The 23,598-nt window shown below is 43.4% G+C and overlaps 1 long non-coding RNA gene across 1 annotated transcript in view; it reads left to right on the top strand.

Moving 5' to 3' along the window:
• The window catches only part of LOC138300966 (uncharacterized), a 69,527-nt gene that overhangs the window by 8,965 nt on the left and 36,964 nt on the right, over positions 1-23,598 (top strand). Inside the window, exon 2 of the long non-coding RNA XR_011205047.1 lies at positions 1,102-1,198. This is a non-coding gene — a long non-coding RNA (uncharacterized lncRNA). The remainder of the gene's footprint in view (positions 1-1,101; positions 1,199-23,598) is intronic.

Genomic DNA, 23,598 nt, shown 5'->3' with positions numbered 1-23,598 from the left:
TGTTTTGTCTCCTCCGTGTTGTTGCTTTCCCCCATGTTGTTGCATGACCCCACTCACCCTCTGTTGTGCTCAGGGTTCGTCCCGCACCCTCCATTGTGCTGTCATTGCCTGCCCTTCATCCCGCTCTGTGTTGTTGCTTTCCCCCCGTCCTCCCTCCAGTCAAGCTTTGTGTTGTAGCTTGCAATTCTATTGCATTGTTTGTTGCGTGCCAGGTCCTGCATTACTTGTTACTTTCCCCTTGTTCTGTATAGCTTGTTGCGTCCTATTCTGTGGTGGCGTTGCTTGACTCTCCCACCCATCCCCCTCAGTGTTTTGCTTGATTCACACCCCTCCCCACTCCCCCCCCCCTTAGCCACACCTGCTTTCCTGCTCTGTGTTTTTGCTTGAACCACCCCTACATTTTTCTGGAAAATGTACTTTCAGGTGATGTTTCTTTTACTCTTATAGATTTTCTCTAAATCTGCTCAAATCACCTGGTTGTAAATGGCGGGCCCCAGTCTAAAAAAAAAAAAAAAACTCCCTTATGGGTCAGTGTGCCTACTACAGTTATTTGTATGTAACCTGTTCCTGCAGAATACAAGAGCATGAGGCCCTTTTGACTTCAGAGAATTCACTTCACATTCGGAGGGTTTGTGCACCACATTCTGCACTCAAGAACTGGTAATATGTCTTGCGTGGATAGTTATTTTTAAGGTCCTAAACAGGTTTTACACTGTTTTGCTCCTTGGGCGGCAGCAGCCAAACCAGTCATCGATCTTGTTGAAGAAATCCACGGAGTGCATGCTTCCCACATGAGGGCTGTAAGTACAAATCATTTTTGTTCAAACACTAGTTTAACGTCACAGCAGTGTCACCTGTGTTTACAAAATGTGACTTATTAAAGATTTTGTTGTTGTTGTTAATATATTTATTGGCTTCTGCTTCATGTGGTTTCCTTTATGCTACTTGCATTTTTATACTGCGGGCAGGAAGGTTAAGTTGGTGATTTAGGACTGTTATTAACAGTGATTAGAAATGTCGAATGTGCTGTGTGAAACACTACATACAAAGCTATTGTGTCGTTTTTATGCACATCTTGTGTTAATGGAAATATAATTTCAGATTATGTCTCAAATCGGAAAGGTGCGAAGGAGGACAAGACTTCTGCAGTGCACAGCTGAATGCAGTCCTGAGCGAGGAGTTGGACACCTGTTGGCGGGTGAGCAGAGGGCCTTGACCTACACTAGGCAGGCACCCTACAAATGGAAGCCGCCCTGACATTTATTAAGCTTAAAATGTGATTTTGAAACTACAAAACTACATTCAACTGATGTTATAGTTGTTGAAATTAGATAAAACCGAACACTTAAAAAACTCTGATTTGTCAGTTAAAGATTAGTGCACAGAGTAACTTGTGTCCCCCATCATATACTGCTTGTTACATTACTCATGACAGGCTAAATAACACTGATGAAATTATCCAGTAATTGTGACAGTGTACTAACTAGAGTGGATATGAACTTGAAATACTTCAACATGCTACATCTGTGCCCCTAGCTGTTAATTTACCCATATTTGGTGGATGTTAACCTATTTTTACTGTTGTTCACCCCCCTAACAAACAAAATGCCTCCATGTACTTTAATGGGTCACCCACTTATTAAACACCCTCTTAAAAAGTTTGTTTTATCTTAGTGTGATCACCCTCTTAAAAACTTCACATGGTTTCTAGTTTTAAGTCGAAAGGCTGAAAGATATGCATTAGCCGATGATAAAACACCTTCTGACCGGCTCTGTGCTTAGTCCTGCTTTAGTTTGTAAAATACACTACTTGCATTGCTGAGATGAGCACAATGGTATGGAGCCTACGAGCCAGGTTTACAATAACTCAAAGTTAAACTGTCTCTGGGTGGCTCACCCCTTTATTCTACATTATTAAATAATCAGCAGTACCTTTAAAATATTTAGTGAATTTCTGGAAATAAATATCCCAGCTTTATATAGAATTTGTCCATAGCACTGTGAAACAACTGTTTAACATGGGCATGCGGCCAGACAGCTGCTTGAGGATAATTTTTTGTGAACGGAAGCTTTTCTCACAGGTTTTTTCTTTCTTCTAGCACACTTTTGCATTAGATGACAACCTACTTTGATAAATGCCCCTGCAACCCATATCCATTGTATTTATCTTTTACCTTGTTTAACATGGAGTATGATTGCACCCAAAACTTTACTCATTTTAAACAGTGCACCACAAAACGTTCAGCCAGCTTGTCCAGGGGTCAAAAAATCCACTCGACCACTTGCACTGGCGAGTTTTATTTGATCAGGTTGAGCTATTTTTAATACTTAATCTCCCTTATGGTGAGTTGACGCTGAACAGGTGTTCTGTTCAGTTGAAAAGTGGAGGGGCAATAAAAGATTACTTTAAATCTTGTTCTTGTCACATTTGCTCCAAGTTCACAGACCGAGGTCAAAAGTCAGTTTTACTTACACTTAATTTTCCTTCTGACTGCCAGTTCCAGGACTATGTAAGGTGAACTGTGTGATCTGCTGCTTAGAATATAAAATAAAAGGTTATAGGGTGTCAGGTTTGTCCTAACTTACAACATTTAAATGACTAAGTCAACCTTTCAAACATTTCAAAATATATTTCAGTAGTTGGGAAAGCCCTTTTTTAAAATATATATATATTTCTGTGTGATGAAAAAAAATATTTTAATAGGATGAAAACAAATCGGAATACTTAACACGTTGGTGTGCAAAGGATATGTTTTCTGAAACCTAATTTTCACAGATTAATACACTATATAGTTTTATCAGTAAAGCTGCAAGTTAGTGGAGGGTTTTTTGGATATTTCTTGGAAAGTTACTATGTGTAGATGACAATATGTTACCACATCATAGTTTAGTAATATATTTATTAAAATTGATTGTTTAAACAAACTGAGTTACACTCCTGCCCTGATGTCAATGTTGTTAGTAAACTAAAAAGCCCTAGGTTATGTGGGCTAGATTCTTGTGATGCACGCAGCAAACTTTAGTCTACTTAATCAAACAAGAGGTGTTTTTTCTGTACTGCAGAAACGCTGAGCTTACATATTTGAAGGTGCAATCTTATGTGAGAATTACGTAAAAGGCGACTCTGTAAACTATTTGCCTAGGATCACACAATTTGAGACCTGTTTACGGGTCAATTACATTACAGTTAGGTCGAGTAGTTTATTTAAGTTACTCGACCTGCAGGTCTAGCAACATTTTTATGATTTTCCGAGCCCTGTTGTCCATGTTTGACTTCTTACCCTACCTCCTTTGTAGGCACGCACACGCACTAATTCTATCCTCTTTATTACTAAAGGGTATTTACCTCTGACTACGTTTTTTTAAAATGCGTTTTAAGGGTTTATAAAGTTAAGTGAATAACATTATCATGGATAATGCCACCAGTGCTCATTCGAGATTTCATGAGTGGCGTCATTTAACATTTTTTTGAGTAATGCAATATGTGAGGTTATAAGCAGTCCATGACGGGTGCAAATAATTGTTCACTAAACGATAACTAGTGAATTTCAGTAGTTGTTTAGCTTTAAAGTTAGGTGTGTTTTTTTTAATTTTTATTTAAGATCATTTCAACACCTGACCTTTACCACAGTACAATAACACCACATACCTGCTAGTAGTTCTGTGCTGCTCCTAAAGCGTCCAAGCATTGCAGATGGGGGAAAATCTAATCGGTGTACAACAACTGGTACCTTTTCATTCCTGCTCTTGGAATGGAAAGGGGAACTGGAACTGTTCTTACTGCTGGAGGAGCACCTCCCGCAAAGTGTGTATCTGCTTCATAAATGTTACTTGAACTACATGTTCTAATAGGTATAATTTACAAAAGCATTACTACAGTGTAAAGTGATTTGTATTTGAAAAAAAAAAATGTGAAAAAAGTTGAGTAAGAACCCTATAAACTTAGAGTGAGATGTACTTGAAAGGAGTAAGGTCGTGCAGAATGGCAAATTAACACGCTTGGTAAGTAATGTTTGAAAGAAACCGATTTAGGGGAAATGAATATTAGAAAATAACTCGATTGTAAAGGTTTGATGCAGGGACTTACTCATGTACAAAACATCAGAGCCACTGCACAACATGAAGACAGAAGGCATAACAGTACTGCCACAAAGTACATTGCAGAGTTAGGAGCAAAAACGAAACTGAAGGTTTGAGGAACTACTAGTGATGGTGCTGTGGGTGTTCACATCCCACTCCCTCGTCTGAATGAGGAGGCGGCACAACAGGAGCAAGGCACAAACAAGGGTAGGTGATTAAATTATGGGTGAAAGAGTGTCTCCTGTTTTTTTTTTTTTCATCCCTGTTCAGAAGCAAAAAGTTAAGGAAATAGGACGGAGTAAGTGGCAGATAGAAATATATATATATATATATATAATTTTTTAAGCATGTTTTTACCTGCCAATAGTAGTAATGATTCACACAAGTGTCTTACCTTGACAGATTTGTCTCAATTTATTTTGTACATAATTTTTGTTTGAGACTTTTTACATACAATCTAAATTGGCCAGACCATGCTCACTGAGCCTGCTGCATATAGGTAAAGGGACACAGTGCATAAGTGATAGTTGCGTGATGTGCCTGTGAAGCAGTACTTTTTTGCTTTTGAAAAGGGCTAATTTGGATCATTACAAAATTTCAAACGTTGACTGAGACTTTGGCTAAGTGCATGGTATGGTTTGGTGCTCTGAAGGCAAAGGTTTATATAAAAAAAATATAAAAAAATGCAATTCTAAAACAAATCTTAAGTTACATGAATATTATGGTTATAACAGAACACCTAAAAGAAAAAAGTGATATTAGCCGAGACATAATGAGATCCTGCTTTCATAATTTCTACGTTTTAGTACACTGCTTGGTCATCTTGTACTGGTCAATCTTTCTGTGGTGTTAGGGTGTAATTTAATCTGCATAATATTTCCCCCTGTTTTCAGGTTTTGCCTGTGCAGCACTAACTGTGCTTGCGAAATCTCTTATGAAGGGGGAAAAATCTTAAAAGGGGCTTAGAAGCCCCATGTTACTTACCATTGGTTGGCTGCCACATCACTCATTTCCTTGCTTCCTATTGGTTGGCACTGCCAGCTTTCTGCTAGGAGTCAGTCTTTGTGTACATGCCTTGGAGCATGGACCATTTACTGCTTCTTTTAGCTAGAGTCCTTGCACTGACTGCAGGCTCCTTTAGGCACCCGCTGACCCCTTCCCCTCCCCCACAAAAAAAGCCCTTGTTCTTTTTAGCCACTCACTCCTAGCCTTTATTTTCCCTTGTTCTTTTTAGCCACTCACTCCTAGCCTTTATTTTCTCAGCCTCCTCCCTCATGTTGCTTTTTTGCGTGTGTGTGTGTTTTTTTTTTTTTTTTTTTTTTTTTGGGCAGGTTTGTATAGCGCTATCTTGAGCCCAAGGTATTTGATCACTTTACATGAGCCCCAGTTATATTACAAAATAGCATATTCTCTTTTTTATTTGGCAGGGATGATCAGATTCAGTGACTTGGTCAGAGCCACAGGATGTTATGCCAATGCCAAGACACGTGTCCCCAGTCAGCATCTCTGACTGTTAACGCCACATCCTCTCCCCATAGGAGAGGATTGCTTACCACCTCAAACCCATGTGCTAACTTAAAGCAGATTGCGCAGCGACACGGGCTGCTGTGCAACATGTCTAAAAGGAAATAGGAACAAATACAGCGTTCAGTGTCGGCTGCTCCATAGTGCTTTGTTTTTATTTACTTAAAGCCACATTGCATAGCCTGTGCTGCTGTGCAATGTCTATAAAAATAATTAACAAAGCCAAATATCTTTACATTCACTTTTTTTTTATTTTTTTTTTTAAGATGTTGCACAGTTGTTCAGAATGACAAAGTAAACAAAAACCGTCATAACGTGGTCAACGCTGGCTGCACCATAGTGCTTTGTGTTTATTTAATTTGAGGCATGTTGCATATCAGCTTGCGCTGCTGTGCAAAATCTTAACCCCTTCGCTGCCACGCCTTTCCCCCTCACGTGCCAGGCCTTATTTTGGCTATTTGGGGCACGGCACACCTAGGCCCTCATAACGTTTTGTCCACATAAGCTAGCCACGCCAAAATTGCGTCCTTTTTTTTTTCCCAACATCCTAGGGACTCTAGAGGTACCCAGGCTTTGTGGGTTTCCCCTGAAGGACACCAAGAAATTAGCCAAAATACAGTGCACATTTTTTTTATTTTTTTTAATTTTTTTTTTAAATGGGGACAAGGGCTGCAGAAGAAGGCTTGTGTTTTTTTTTTCCCCCTGAAAATGGCATCAACAAAGGGTTTGCGGTGCTAAAATCACCAGCTTTCAGGAACAGACAGACTTGAATCAGAAAAACCAAATTTTCAACACAATTTTGTCATTTTACTGGGACATACCCCATTTGTACGATTTTGTATTTTTTTATTTTTGTGTGCTTCCAGCCTCCTTTCAGTCAGTGACAGAAATGGGTGTGAAACCAATGCTGGATCCTAGAAACCGAAACATTTCTGAAAAGTAGACAAAATTCTGAATTCAGCAACGGGTAATTTGTGTAGCTCCTACAAGGGTTTCCTACGGAAAATAACAACTGAAATAAAATAAATATTGAAATTGAGGTGAAAAAAAACAGCCATTTTTCTCTACGTTTTACTCTCTAACTTTTTCCTGCAATGTCAGATTTTTAAAAGCAATATACCGTTACGTCTGCTGGACTCTTCTGGTTGCGGGGATATATAGGGCTTGTAGGTCCATCAAGAACCCTAGGTACCCAGAACCAATAAATGAGCTGCGCCTTGCAGTGGATTTTCATTCTATACCAGGTATACAGCAATTCATTTGCTGAAATAAAAAGAGTGAAAAATAGGTATCAAGAAAACCATTATATTTCCAAAATAGGCACAAGATAAGGTGTTGAGGAGCAGTGGTTAGTTGCACATCTCTGAATTCCGGGGTGCCCATGAATTACAGGGCATTTCTCAAATAGATGTCTTTTTTTACACACGGTCTTATATTTGGAAGGAAAAATTGTAGAGAAAGACAAGGAGCAACAACACTTGTTTTGCTATTCTATGTTCCCCCAAGTCTCCCGATAAAAATGATACCTCACTTGTGTGGGTGGGCCAGGTGCCTGCAACAGAAAAAGGCCGAAAACTTGTAGAGATTGAGGGGATAGCACAGCGAGTTGATAAGCACATATTCTTCTTTTATACATCTTTAGGCCGACTCTGCTTTGGGGACCCACACAAGTGAGGTGTCATTTTACTTGGGAGACTGAGGGGAACGCTGGGGAGTAGGAATTTCGTGCTGGAGTGGTGATCCTACAAAGAAAAGTAAGGAAAATATGCTTTTTTAAGCAAATTTTGAGGTTTGCAGAGGAGTCTGGGTAAGAAAATGTTGGGGGGATCCACGCAAGCCACTCCTCCCTGGACTCCCTGGGGTGTCTAGTTTTAAAAAAAAATGTCGGTTTGGTAGGTTTCCCTAGATGAAGGCTGCACCCAGGACCAAAAACATAGGTGCACCTCCCCCCCCCCCCCCCCCACCCACCCAACCCACAGGTAGTTTTGTAATACATCATTTTGATTTGTCCACGTACGTCTCTGATGTGCCAAACACTAAAATTGTGAAAAGAAACGCATTTAAGTTATGTTAAAAAGACCCCCTCACCCACCAACAAAGTTGGTGGCATGCTTCATCATCGGGGTCCCACCTGGGACACCTAGCGTGTCACAAGTCTGCTGCGACGCCTGATTACAGCAGAGCGGGTTTTGTCATTTTTACCACACATACTGGTTGGATTCGGCACGAGGGTGAGTGATGGTTCAGTTGATCAAATTTTATTATCAAGAGATTTCACAAAAGTGAAATGCACTATTAATTACTGAAAGGCCAAAAAACTGAACCAATGACTCACAGCTCATGAGCTGTAAAGCCGCGTCAAGGCACCAACCGTTTTACAGTCCATTCACACACCTTTCAGTCATCACATGCACAAGACCATTCATGCCGCCAGCCACGGGACCAGCACATTACAACACTCGCACCGCCAGCCAAGCGCCACTCCACGCACAGCGCAAGCCAAGCGCCACCCCACACACACTGCCATCACTTTTGTTTGTTGTTTATAAACAACAAAGATACCACTAACTAATTATAAAATAAGTACAAAACTACAAACACTAAAGCTCTAACTAACTACATGACAGTAATGCCAACCGTGCAACGGAACATATGAAAATATAAAATAGGCAGCTTACGCTCACAGTATTTCCCAAACATTTTTCTTCGTGTGGTAACTTCTGAAACAGCTGGCCACACACAGCCCAGGCTTTATAGGGCAATTGGAGCAGTACATGCTGTCTCCCTCCAGATACCTCTTCGGGCACATACTCTACATTTCTTAGTGGGCAAGTCTTTTTTTGGGAGTGGGAGGAATGTGATCTGGAAAGTGGCGATCTTTCAATCTAGCCACATCCTCCACCACTGCTACTCTAGGAACTCTTGCTAGTTCCACCACAATAAGGCTCTCTCGCTGACTCCTGAAATTTAACACATTTTATCCTTGACTCAGGTGAACAATCCTTGAACACAATAAAAGCATTAAAAGTTGCCAAATGAAATAAAAGTAGGGCCAACTTTTTATACCACACGTAAGACTTACGAAGGGCAGTGTAAGGTTCCAACCTCAGATCTACTCTATCAACACCACCCATGTGCCTGTTGTAGTCCAAAATGCACGCAGGTTTGTGCTCTTAGGCAACCTGACCCCAAACAGTCACAGGGGAAGTACCCTCATCATGTATGGTAGATAGCATGTACACATCCCTCCTGTCTGGAAATTTCAGAGCTAGCAGCTCATTATTCCGCAAGGCACTTCAATGTCCCCTCTCAAGTGTGTTTTTTTTTTTTTTTTACAGACAAGCTTCCTTGGATAGCCTTTCCGGTCAGAACAGATTGTGCCACAAGCAACAGTGTCCACTCTAAACAGCTCCTTGAACAACTGCACTCCAGTGTAGAAATTATCTACATACAAATGGTGACCTTTGTTAAACAGTCGTCTACCAAGTTCCCACACAATTTTCTCGTTAACTCCAAAAGTGGGCGGACAACCAGGAGGGTCAATACTGGAATCCCTACCAGTGTAGACCTGGAAATTATACACGTATCCTGTACTACTTTGACAGCATATACACTTTCATTCCATACCATGCCCTCTTACTAGGAATGTACTGCTTAAAAACTAAACAGCCCTTGAAAAGGACCAAGGACTTGTCCACACTTATCTCTTAGCCTGGAACGAAGACCTCTGAAAACCGATCTACAAAATGATCAAGGACAGTCCTAATCTTAAAAAGACTGCCACAATCAGGGTGACCTAGTGGCAAGGCTAAGCATTGTATACAAAATGCAGCATACGAAGAAGCAAATAGCAATTATGTGTCATAGTTGCAGGAAATATAGCTGTTGCCATCAAGGGACTAGTAGACCAATAAGAAGCCAGTGACGGCTTCCTTATCAACCCTATCAAAAACATTTTCATCTCTTCCAGATATGTGGGAACACACTGAGTAGCTCTAGACTGAGGCCTAAGTCTGGCAACGTTGTCCCTCAAATATTGCTCCGCACACAAATTAGTCTGCTCCACAATCTCTTCCAAAAATACATCGTCCATAAACAAGTGAAAGAAATTGACAGGCAAAAAGGTTTCCGTATTGACTCTACACCCTGGGAGACCAGTAAGTGCAGGTAACTGTGGCTGCTCCATGTTTGGGGCAATCCAGGTGTCAGGTCTTCTAATGGGAAACTCTTCAGACCCAGGCTGCTGCACTCTTGGCACATCAATGTCCTCCTCTAAAACAGGCCCTTCATCTGTACTGAGAGTGGCTTCCTCATCAGAAGAATCCTCTTGGACAGAAAACTCACTGCCAGAATCTCTCACTTCCTCCTCTGCTTCAGAAGCTGAGTCAGTCTCATAATCATGGTCTGAAGACGACTCAAAAAGCATGCCAGCAAACTGCTTGAGCGGTCACTCTGCGGCTAGCCATGATCCTTTCTAACAACAAATGGATTGCCTACAACAACCAGCACTAAAATAAGTAATAAACTAAGTGTAGCTTTATCACAAAGAGTTATGTACTAAAAAAAAACTATACCACTCACTTGCCTGAAAAAAAGCTACTCACCAGCAACTTCTCCCCACAGACACAGCAATCACCAATGATATCCCACTAAAAAGAAAAAAAAAGCAAATTAGACATATGACAACACAAATATCATTGTGCTCAAATCTAAGGACAATTTCACACACAATCCTGCGGTTAGTACACCACCTACAAACATGTCATTCATGCATGTCAACAATACTCCTTTGGAGTAAATTGCTTTTACTTACCTAAAATATGCAACTATGCAAACCGCAGGACAACTACTGCCAAAACGGTAAGGATCCACAGCAAAGGAAGCAAAAGCTTTGAACTAGAACAAAAAGAAGAAATAAACTGTTATAATCACAAATACTTTGCCAGTTGACAAGCACCCCGCCACCAAGAACTTAGAAATTGTCCCTGGTGCCAAAGGGGGCAGAAATGGCCAACAGCTCTGTGCCCCATTTAGGGGGAGACGTGACCCTTCCCAAAGGGGGGAAAGTGGGCACTCCCAGCACAAAACAAAAAAGGGGAACAAAAAAAAAACACTGGCGTATTAGTGGTTTCGGGGCAAAAAAAAAGTAGGCCCTTGGGGGCAGAAATGGCCAATACTAATTTTCTCCCCTTTGGTGGAGGTGACCCTTGCCCAAGGGGTTCCCCCAAACACAAAACACACACCCACCCCACACAATCCCTGGGGTGTAGTGGCCGATCTGCCACTGGGGGGGGGGGGGGGCAAAACAGGATTTGAAATTGCACCCCACCCCCCTCCCCCCGGGTAGCGACCCTTGCCCAAGGGGTCGCTCCCCAAAATAAAACTAAAAGGGAATCCCTGGTGCCTAGTGAAAACAGGCACAGGGGGAAAGGAAGAACTCTTTCCTTTCCCCCTTTGTCTGTTTTCCCCCCAAAACCCCCAAAAAGAGGACGACTCACCTTTTTGACGTCCTGTCTCTAGACGCACTAGAAGCAAATGACTTCCAGCGCGTCCTCAGCAGCTTCTGATGACGTCGGCGCGCTCGCCCTCCGTTTTGACATGGTGAGAAACCAACCAGCCACTGAATTTTCAGAGGTTTATTATGGGTCGGTAGCCTCCATACCTTTCCTCCACCAGAAACATATTGCTTAAGAAGCCTCATGGTTGGAGAGAAGAGTGAATGGCAGCTCCTTTGTTATCTCCATATCTATAAGAGTGCACTGATTGTCTGAAAATGTCAGCCGCCTGGAATTACCAGGTTGACGCAGGGTACCGTAGAAGTATATGTCGGTGGTTCCCAACCTTTTGACTTCTATGGACCCCTACTTTATCATTACTGGAACCTGGGGACTTCCACTGAATTATTGTTGGAATCTGGGGACCCAACCCCTCCCTCTGAGTCATTACTGAAAGCTGGGGACCTAATCTGTTAATATTATTTAATTTTCTAAGCAGTTGCGGACTCCTTGAGGAGCCTTCGCTGACTCCCATGGTTCCCCGGACCACAGGTTGGGAACCACTGGTCTATGTGAAATCCCCGGAATATCTGAAGAACCCATGCATCTGAGGTTAAGTCTTTCCTGTTTGTGGCTGAATAGGGCCAACCTGCCTCCCACTTCCGGTTGAGAGCAGGTAACTGATTGGCTTCAGTGGGTTTGTCCTCTGAATGAGTCTCGGCCTAGGCCCGTTTGTCCTCTCCTGAAGGGAAAAAACGTATTTTGTTGTGACTAGTCTTGCAGATGGGGCCGTGGAGCTGTTGGGCCTCTGGAGGGGGACTGTGTGAAGAAGCAGCCGGTCGAGCGCCGCCTGCCACGACCGACCTTGACAAATATGTGTGACTGGAATAATTTATTGATGGAAGCCTGCGCCTTGTCTTAAGACATGAACATGGAGACGAACTTACCCAATTCTCTAATGAATGGGTCGCCAAGCAAGCCTCCTCGGGCCTGACTCAGTGGAAGCCAAATCCCCCAGTTCGGGTCCACCTCAATAAGCAGGGAACATCTCTCTGTTGATACCACACAATTTACGTTCCGTAAAAATATGATCACACGTTGTGCCCATCCTGATAGGGATTCCCAGTCAAGTGGGGCCTCCTCCGCCAGTGCCAAGATTTTTGGAAAAGGGCTCAGCACATCGAACAGTTTGCTCTGGCATGCGCGTCAGGTCCATCTATACATTATTTTGGGGTCCCTAATGTATTTGGAAAGATCAGTGGCCATTTTGGGGTCAATTTCTGGGGTAAGCACTACCTTGTCTGCCAAGGCCGGATGTGGGAATTTGACCCGGAGGCAATTTGGAGGAGGCAGCATTCTAGGAGCGCTATTGCTAAGGTCATCGCTTGCTGAATAGAAACATCCATCGCCTTGCAGAACTTTTCTATTGCAAGACTGATATTAACTCCTCCTCCATACGTTCCTTAGGCACTATGCAAAGCACAGAAAGCAACTACCAATCGGGCAGAAGAGAGGTTGGGAGACCAAGGTCTTACAAATATGGTATTAATTAGAGTGGAGCAATTCAGTGTGGCAGACACCTGGGGCCATATTTATACTTTTTGACGCAAAACTGCGCTAACGCAGTTTTGCGTCCAAAAAATTAGCGCTGGCTAACGCCATTCTGAAGCGCCATGCGGGCGCCGTATTTAATCAATGACGTTAGCCGGCGTTAGCTGGCGGCGCTGCCTGGTGTGCGTGAAAAAAAAACGACGTACACCAGGCAGCGCCGGCGTAGGGGGATATGGAGCTTGGGCGCCAAAAAATCGGGCAAGTCAGGCTGAGGCAAATTTTTCGCCTCAACCCGATTTGTGCCATTTTTTTCGACTCCCAACCCCCATAGAAATGACTCCTGTCTTAGCAAAGACAGGAGTCATGCCCCCTTGCCCAATGGCCATGCCCAGGGGACTTCTGTCCCCTGGGCATGGTCATTGGGCATAGTGGCATGTAGGGGGGCACAAATCAGGCCCCCCTATGCCACAAAAAAAAAAAAAAAAACGACCTTAATGTCCCTGGGATGGGTCCCTCCAGCCTTGGGTGTCCTCCTGGGGTGGGCAAGGGTGACAGGGGGTGTCCCTGGGGGCATGGGAGGGCACCTCTGGGCTCCTTCAGAGCCCACAGGTCCCTTAACGCCTGCCTTTTTAAGGCGCTAAAAAACGGCGCAAAAGCGGCCGTACGTCATTTTTTTTGACCCGCCCACTCCCGGGCGTGAATTTTTCCCGGGAGCGTAAATACGGCGCACATGCCTCGGAGTAAATTTTTTAGACGGGAACGCCTACCTTGCATCTCATTAACGCAAAGTAGGTGTCCACGCAAAAAAATTACGCAAACTCCATGGACTTTGGTGCTAGACGCGTCTAACGCCAAAGTATAAATATGGAGTTAGTTTTGCGTCGGAATTGCGTCAAAAAAAACGGCGCAATTCTGGCGCAAACGGAGTATAAATATGCCCCCAAGTGTCTCAGTATGGCGCTAAGCAGAAGCTAGCTTGATTTTGGGACATTAAGGGGCATATTTATAATCCGTTTGCGCCGATTGTGCGTCAAAACATTTGACGCACAATCAGCGCAAACGTTGCCCCATATTTAAACTCTGACGCCCGCGGACGACAAAATTCCGCCGTGTGCGTCATTTCTTGGATGCGCCAACCCGCCCTGCGTTAATGATATGCAGGGTAGGCGTTCCCGTCCAAAAAACAACGCAAACGGCCGTGCGTCGTATTTATGCTTCCGGGCAAAAATGACTCTTGGCCGGGAGGCGGAGCAAAAAAATGACGCACAGCCCGATTTGCGGCAAAATTTAACGCCTGGGTCAGGGCAGGTGTTAAAATGGGGCAAACACACCTGTATTTAATCAGAACACACAGAACAAACAGCAGAGCAGCAACAGGGAGACATGGAGGTGATTTTTATCCAGCGTGCACGTAGACGCAGAGCCCAGCAGCAACAACAGCAGCTACAACAACACCAGCAGGGAGCCCAAAGGCAGCGCAGAAGGCAGGAGAGAATATTCCGCCCAAGAACAACCCTGCATGGCCTCAGGGAACACAACATCATACAGAGGTACCGGTTGAACTGGCAGGCCATTCAGAAGCTGCTGCGCAACATTGAACCGCAGTTGGCCCCCACTTTAGTGACACCCGCACCATCCCAATAGAAACAAAGCTGCTTGCCGTAGTTCACCTGCTGGCAAGTGGCTCATTTCAAACAACTGGTGCCCTGGTTGGCGGAATATCACAACCATCATTCTCCGCCTTTCTGCCAAAAGTACTGGATGCCATCATTCGCCTGTCACCCCTCCACATCTGCTTCCCTAACACACTGCAGAAGCAGCAGGAAACAAAACAGGGGTTCTACGCAATCAGTGGCTTCCCACACGTCCTTGGTGCAATCGACTGCACACACGTACGCCTTGTGCCACCTGCTGCAACAGAACACCTCTACCACAACAGGAAGCACACACATTCAATCAACGTGCAGACCATAGTCGGTCACCAGGGATTAATCAGCAACATCGTGGCTAAATATCCTGGGAGTGTACATGACTCATTGATCTTCCGTCACAGCACCATCAACCAACACTTCCAGGATGGACGGTATGGCAATGGACTACTTGTTGGTAAGTACAGAAACCTACTTATATACACACTGCACAGCAACCCTCTAGGACACACAACACATACACCACAACAGCAACATCTAGACAGGAACACACTGAGGTCCTTACATCACTAGCCATGTTTCTTAAGTCACCATTGAACCTGTCACACATTGGAATTTACTGTACAGCCTAATGTGAAGACATTAATGAGTGTGGTTGCCTAAATGTCACCTTGCAAATTGTAAGTGTCACAATGACCTTTACATTAATACATTGCATAAGTTTCAAGGTATGGGATGTACAGGGTACTTTGATATGAACGTGTTAACAAGACTTCCAAATTTAAATGTGCATGGAACTATCATCTCACCCTCAGTGAAGACACACGGACACCTGTATCACAAGTCGCAATGCTAGGGAGGGCACACTGTACTGCACATCCCAAAACATACTGATGACAAATGGTTAGCAGACAAACACTTGATCCGCCAAGGAAACAACACAATGCAGATGGTACAGCCTACGAGTATAGGATGTCACATTAGTACACAAAAGAGTCACAGACAACACAAGACAACTACTGCCATTAAAGGTCTTTTCAATAGTGCCAGCTACATCTACATGATCCCATTCTGTGTTTTTGTTTCAGCTGATCAGGGGTATGGCATCCAGCCATGGCTAATGACATCATTTGGGAACCCAAGTACTGCTGCAGAGCAGGCATACAACGACGCCCATAAGAGGACACGCAGCATTGTTGAGCGCACCTTTGGGATCCTCAAGTCAAGGTTCCACTGCCTTGACATCACTGGCGGGTGCCTACTATATTCCCCCGAGATGGTCTGTAGGATCATACTCACATGTGCAATATTGCACAACATTTGTGTAAAAAGGAACATTCCCCTCCTCGAACCAGACCCATACATGCCTGAAGACGAAGAAGAGGAGGATGCTGGCCTGCAACAGGAGGGGTAACAACCAAACACGGCTGCTGGAGTGCGTAGGCGCCAACAGATTGTAAATAATTTATTTTCATAATTGTCACCATCACCACTTAATGCACTATTGTAAATAAACACTGATAACAAACACCACATCCTGGTTTGGCCTATTCATTTCTGCCCACCTTTAGCTTGAACTATCTGAAGAAGAATGTCGTCTCATTGAGCAAGAATGATATAACACTCATGACACAAAAAAAACACCACAAATGTAATGGCCACCATACAATGGTCAAATACACACACAATGTAAATGACAGACATCCTGTACAGTTCACCTTTGAAGGGCAATAGCTGAGGACCACACATATGACTCACATACATGTAGTAATCATGGATCATCGCAGCAGATGGCACACAACTAAAACACCATCACTCAACTAGGGGAAAACAGGCCTCATACATCAGGCAGTTCACATGCTAATGCTTCAGGAACAGGAATGTAGTACTAGACTCTTGCCAACAGTAATTCCAACTACTTACTATCATTGCAATGACTATCTGTCACTAGAGTTACACATAAGCAGAACATACACAGCACAAGTGCTACACCTATGACAAGCATCCAGCACATCACATCCCATCTACATGTCCGCCCTTTTCTAAAAACATTACACACACTTGCAGCTGCTCACACCCCACCTGTCTGAAGAGGTCCCTGGAATGCCGATTTGTGTACACTGAGATTCCCTCATCTACACACACACACTCACAAGAGTCATCCAGTGTGCCACACCCTTTCCTATGCCTACCATTGTCATACTACCATCTCACTGCATGGAACTCAGCTCATATAATACACTGGCTTGGAGTTTATAAGGCCTGGTATCACCTGTAGATTGATTCTTCTGTGAAAGGTACTGTAGGCAATTTATCAGCAAATCCCATCTGACAGGACTAGTGAGACACAGATGGAGGCCACACCAGTGATCCCCTCCATGCACACCACCCAAATGTACATGCCCCGTCCCTGCTGATGCCTCCTACTGCATACATGTTTGAATTTGAGCTATCACATCATTAAGCTTTGACACTAATGTTGCCGTAGAAAACTTTATCAGGGTTCATGTGTCACCTTCAAAACAACACAGGACATACACAGTGTGACATCTCAACTGTCTACTGCTCCCTCTGACCAGTCCTAGTCAGAACACGTGATCATGTAATTACTGAAAGAACTTGCTCCTGATTGACCCAGCATCCTGTCAGCCTGACTGGCACCTGTCCGTGGGTCACTCTACAGATACCTGTGGTCCACCTATGGACCACACGTGCTGTCCAAAACCTCTTGTACCTCAGACACTAATTTGTCATTAGCCTCATCAATGTATACTCAAATACATAGTATTGCATCATCTGACTGTTATTTGCATCCGATTTGTGACAGTGCCCTTGAATAGCCAAATCTTGGCCCTTCCGTTGTCTGGCCCTCATTAATGCCTAAACTACAAAGTGTGACAGTGGAACAGGACCATAGTGTATGATGGTGTAAATGGCCTCCATCAAAGCCAGCAACCTCAGATAATGTCCATGAAAAGGTAACACATATGAGGACCCTGACTGTTCAAACGCTGAGTAACATTTTTCAAATGATAAAGATGAGTCGTGTGTTGAATACCAGCCATTTACTTCTGCACAGAGGCTATGATGTTTCCTGATACATTACCATCCACAGGGGCCAACTGGAGTAGAAATGTTGCAATGACACATGCCGGATCCAGACACCTGAGACAGTCTCTCACTCAGCACACCAAGGTTGCCCAGTTGAAAGTCTCATTACACGTTTTCAGTGACAGGGTGGGACCATCCATGTGTAGGTGACCATGTCCTCAATGGCTTCTCTCAAATTTTGCTACAAACAATACCCAATTGAAACAAGATTAGCTGCCACTAACTCATGAGGAGACCTGGAAGTTACAGTGACAACATACACCCTGACAGTTGATACTGGATCAATATTGGACCACACACATAAACATGTACCATCCAATCAACAAAATATTTGCAAGCAGCCGATCACAGTAGTGTCCCAGTTGTAACCTAGCAGGAAGAATGAAACATGCCACTAAACCAGGTAATGCATAAAGGGCCACATACATCAACAACCTATTTGCCATCAGGACATGAAGAACGTTGAGATTTAGCAAAAAATATCAACGCAAAATGGTATGTCAGATTTCTCCAAAGAATCAATAGGGCAAACATCAAATGGGCAAATGGGATTACAGAATGGCAAACAGTGAATCATACCCTATTTGCTTCCATGAGCCTGCTGCTGCAGGTTTAGCATTACTGAATTTGGGAAAACCTTGGATAAATTTGCAAGTCTGGAAGAGCAAACCCTAGGGTGCTGGGGGCCTAAGTCCACCTCTACTGCCCCCCAAATAGACATTATATATGCACATGTAAAGCACACACACGCATAAGGCGCATGTGTGGCCTACGTGTCAAAAGTAAAACACATTAAAGATACATTAACTCGTAATTAGGACATGGTTACCCACTTAGTGTAGGCGACAATTGCACTACCTATTTGGCCTTTATATAATTTTGATTACCGTGATAAATGTGGACACATTTTTGCTAAGGAATACATCCTGGTATCCCATTCATATTTTGAAATTAGCCATCAGCAATTACCCACATATGTGTACAATTATGAGTAATATCCATTCTGACCAATCATTACTATTGCACTGTGAATACCTTCTATACATCCTATAAGGGACATTTGCCATAGCTAACCCCAAATGTGTTTCACTTAGCACCGTTTGGTCATGACAAAATTATTTTCACAATTTGACAAATGAAAGACATATTTGTCATAATGCGTCATATTTCCACGCATACAGCTTGTGCGTCATAATTTTTGACGCAGAGGAGTGCAGATAATGCTGAGTCAAAAAAATATCTTAAAAATAGATATAATACTATCCAGCATTACATGGCCACCATTTTTTTCCATAATGCGTCATATTTCCACGCATACAGCTTGTGCGTCATAATTTTTGACGCACAGGAATGCAGATAATGCAGAGTCAAAATTATTTTTCATATTTAGATATCATAATTGCCAGCAGCTTAATTTTCAACTCTAGAACTGTAAAATAAGCCTCAAACAAATATAATGGACCAATGATGAATTTTATTTTGACTCTGCATTATGTGCACTCCTATGCGTCAACAAATATGACGCACAAGCTGTATGTGTGAAAAAATGACGCATAGCGGGAAAAAACTGCGGCCATTTTATGCAGGATGTGATGTAATAGGATATCCTGTTTACAGAATCTGTACAGTGGGTGTACTTTCACTTTGCAGTCTCAGATTATTCTAGACTGTGTGGCTGTGTGGAAAGTGTTGTCCTGTGTATTAGTGCTTTTGTGTCCAGTGTACCTTCTCAATTGTGCTTTTGTCATCATTGTCTTGTTGTTGAATACTGTCTGAGTCTGTGTTGTATTATTTTGTCAAGTCCAGTGTTTCATTTATTGTCTGTGGGAGTCTGTTGTGGGTACTGTAATATAGGGGTTAGTTGGGCTCTTCTTCTTAAGTTTTCTTTGTTTTTCACCACTCTACCTTTCCCCATTTCCCCCTTTTCCTTTTTCTCCAACTTTTTCCCCTTTGTCAGTGCTGACATGTCTGGTAGGCCACGGCTTGCCAGGATGGGTGAGGAGGAATTGGGTGGATTTATATGGCTTGTTTGCCATTTCCTCCCACTCATGCTGGAGGCTGGGGGTAGGGTGATACAGGGGTATCACACGGAGGCCCGTAAAGTCCGGTGGGGGAAGGTGCGCCATCACTTGGTCCGTGTATATGGTAGCCTAAGGAATGAACATCAACTGAAGCACCGCTGGGCTGATCTGATATCCAGGGAGCAATATCTGCTGGACCACCTGGGAATCAGGATTGGTGGCCATGTTGGTGAGTACACATCAATTACATGTGCACAATTTAAAGCTGTGTGGCGACATGTGATGATTGTTACCCAATCTGCCAGATAAGTAGCTGACTGTGTGTAATGCTAGGGAAACCTACTGGGTAATTGTTGCACAATGTGAAGGAAGACAAATGCTAGCAGTCAGGTAGCTCATGTTTTCGACACATACCGGTTGCCTGTAGCAGTATGTAATGTAGTGCTGCCTTTGTGTCAGACAAGCAACACGTTAATGACTCAATTACAACACTACAGGTCACAATAGCCAGTGAAAAATGGATGTTGAAACATCATACCTACATATGTAGACGCCATAGCTAGACTGACATTTGTAAACCCAACATGATGCTATAAATGAGTGCTGCCTACACGTCAATTGAAGTCAGAAATGTTGTCCACACATATGTCACATGTGTGTCTGGTTGGTGTGTAGGGAAAATGACCACATAGGCTGTTTGAGTTTGAGAGGTCATGCAGTCCTCAAGTAACCAGCTTTTGGATGTCTCTCTTGGATGCACATGATGAGATGAATGCACCCCTATATTGTTGGGGCATACTAATGGAGGTGCATCTTTGACACCACATGACTGTCCAGGCCACTGCACGTGTGTAGTAGGGTGTGTAACTGTAGCAGGACACTCATCCAATGTAAATGTTGCTCAAGAATAATTCCATGCAGTATGAGCATGTGTGAAAGTGTTTCATTACTCATGTCATATTCTCACATTGTCTTTGTAATTGCAATTGTTTGCCAGTGCACGAATTCTGAGTATATTCTTCCTTCCATGCTTTACAGGTGGACCTGCACCGTACACTGTGGGAGAGGTGGCTCATTTTGCGGACCCGACCCCTACAGTGAGTGTTGCATGTGTGCTATTTTTAATGTTTGCTGGTGATGCATGATGGACTACTGTGTGTTCAACAGAATTCAAGGTTTGATGCGCTGCCCATTCATTAGTATTGTTCCATTAGTGGGATTTCAATTATCACTTCATTTTGAGTAGACCTATGCTTATCCATTTCTCAGATTTTGGGTCTGTAGGCCATTCCAGTAGGGCCCGCTATGGGGAATGGGGTGAGTCATGTGGAATACACTGGTAAATATAAGAGTTGCTCTGGGACTTGTCTCGGACTGAGTCTGCATTTCAGACTGACATTCTCCCAGATAGCTTCTGCAAAAGGCTTGTCTGAAATATGCTGCTTCCCTAGTTAACGATGGACTGAGTACACTGTAGGTTGGATCTTCCGGGGGCATGTATTTCCACAAGTTGAACTAGAAGTGTGTGGGACTAGAGTGCAATGGCCTAGGTGTACATTCTACTCATGATCATGGGTGTTCTTGCTCCTCTGTGTGTGTAGTAAAATATGCCTCACTGGTAGTATGTGATGTTGGCCTAAGTCAGTACATTTTGACATGTGTGGACCTTGGATAGGACAAGGTTTAGCTGACTCTAATTTGTTGCTAGGCCTTCACTGGTGTTGTGTGTGTGGAGGCAAAAACTTGAGCTTTCTAGACACTCCTGGGTGTGTATTGATTATGGGATTGTTGGTTGTTCTTCCCACCCCACCCTCAAAGACTGCCATGTGTTAGGGTACCTAGGACTGTAGCAACCAGTATGTTACACATACTTGTGACCATTTGCAACTTTGTTTTGAACCTAGTGTACACACTCGGTTATGGCACATGAGTTCTATACTAGCAAAAACAATTACAATATTGAGGGTTGTGATTGTTATCACATAGACTGACATATGTAGTCAAGGCAATAGGCAGAGGAGGTGCAGCCATAATGTCAGCTGCATTACCAATTATTTTTATGAGAAGTTTAGGCTGATGTCACCCATCATGTATAGACATGTATATGCTAGGTGTGAGATGCCCTTTTGTATGCAGGCTTCCCATGTACTTCCTCTGAGACTTTCAATGATCTATGTGGTGAAATTAGCTGTTACAACTACAGTAAAAGTAATTTCCAATTGACCCATTGTGCTATTCCACCCAATGCATTTCCTATGGTAAATAGTTGCCCTTTCTCTTCACAGCTGCAAACATGAGTGCCGCACAGAGGCATGATTTTGAAAGGCGGGCAATGAGATACCGGCACATCCTGCAGGTGCAGTCGGGGTTCCGACGGATGGCCCGAAAATACCAGGCGGATCGGGCCTCCGGAGCATGGTGGGCCTCACCACAGGGTGGCCCAACGTTGCCCACTACAGCCACCACCACCACATCCACCAGTTCTCCCCAAGTGGCCCCAGCAACGGCGGGGACAGTTGTCCCTGCCTCTGCAGCACGACCTGGACCCAGCAATTTCAGAGCTGCAGGACAGTCCAGTGGGCTACAAACAACTCCCACACCGAGCACCTCTGCCAGCACACAGACAGCAGCAGCACCTCCAATTGACCCTGCGGCATTCCAGGCTTTAGACCGGAAAATGGACAAGTTCATTCGGAAGGTGGACAAGCTGAGCCAGGATGTGGCGTACATTAAGAAGCGGGTCAGGTCCATCAGGCGGACCCTACGGAGGGCCAACCTCTAGGACTTATTTGGTTTATTTAAATTTATCCCTCCCCTCTCTCCTCTTTCCTTTTTATCATGATAGGTGGGTTTTGGGGATTAGTGTTAGGTTAGTATAGGTTGTTAGCTTAGTTAGTGTTAGGGAGGAGGGTGGGGGGTTCTTATTCTTTCTAGTTTTCATTTTTGATTGTGTGGGTGGGTGGGGGTCAATGTTGGGATTCCTGTCTGTTTAGAAAAAAAAAAAAAAAAAAGAAATTTAATTAAAAAAAAAACACAAAAATGTATGATTGTTTAGGATAGTATAGTATGTGTGTAGGTTAGTATGTGTTGTCCTGCATGTGTCCTGTCTCATAATGGTGGGTGGGGGGTTGATATTTAGATCGATTCGTTATATGTGTAGGGTAAGTTTAGATTAGTTTAGTTAGGGACAGTTGTGGGTAAGGAGTAGTCAGGTTAGATTAGTGTAGGTATGACTTTTCCCTTAGTTGCCTCTGGTGTGAATACATATGAATAAATATCTAGTTAACCCTTTGCATTATGTGTTAACTGCTACTTGATCACGGCCTTGACATCAGTGTAGGTGATTGTTTTTCTATGACATTTGTGTCCTATGCTACACACCGAAGAAAATAGAGGTTTAAAATGGCAGCTACCCCTGTGCTAACTTGGTAAGTAGCCACCATTTGATAGAACCACCATTTGTAGTTTACATGGATCACCAAGGAATTGTGTTGATGAGTATGTTTTCTACATCACAAAGTGTGCTTCCAGACTTGGTATTGTGGGTAATTTATTAGGTCGGACTGCAGTGTGATGTTCAGGGATATCTTTGTAGATGAGGTGTTGTTAACACTCTTGTCTTGTTGTCTTCATTGCTGACATAGATCATGTGTGCAAAAATTCAGCATTACTTCCCTTCATGGAAGTATACTCAGAAAGGGTGATTGATGCTATGTTTAGTTGTGTTTGCTTAGATTATACTGCATAATTTCATGTTTTAGTATTGCATGGTGCCCACATTTATCAGCCACTATTAGTTGACTTTGATTGCTATTGATGGAGCATTATTCTGTCCAACACAGCATGATTGTGTGTGGTTTCTCCCTTCATCAGTTATTCTCCTCAGGATGGTCAGGCTATGATGCAATCCTGGCCACTGCACAGATGTCTCAGACTACATGATGTCAGGACAGTTGTATTGACAAGCTACATGGTTGTCACACAGGCACTTTAGAGTTATCTACTGCACAGTTGATGTGTCAAATAACACAGAGACATATTAGTTGGGCAAGTGCTATTTATTGATAGGTGCTGTAGTGCAAAATGTACATTGTCCATGTTTGCTGAGTCCTTTCTAGTGCATTCTTACATGGTGATCCTACAGAAGGGGTGTGGATGATGCTCCTG

Source organism: Pleurodeles waltl, chromosome 6 (genome assembly GCF_031143425.1).
Source record: "Pleurodeles waltl isolate 20211129_DDA chromosome 6, aPleWal1.hap1.20221129, whole genome shotgun sequence".
In the NCBI taxonomy this organism is placed as follows: domain Eukaryota; kingdom Metazoa; phylum Chordata; class Amphibia; order Caudata; family Salamandridae; genus Pleurodeles; species Pleurodeles waltl.
The sequence above is the reverse complement of the archived record's forward strand: the minus strand, read 5'-3'. Positions and strand labels throughout refer to the sequence as shown.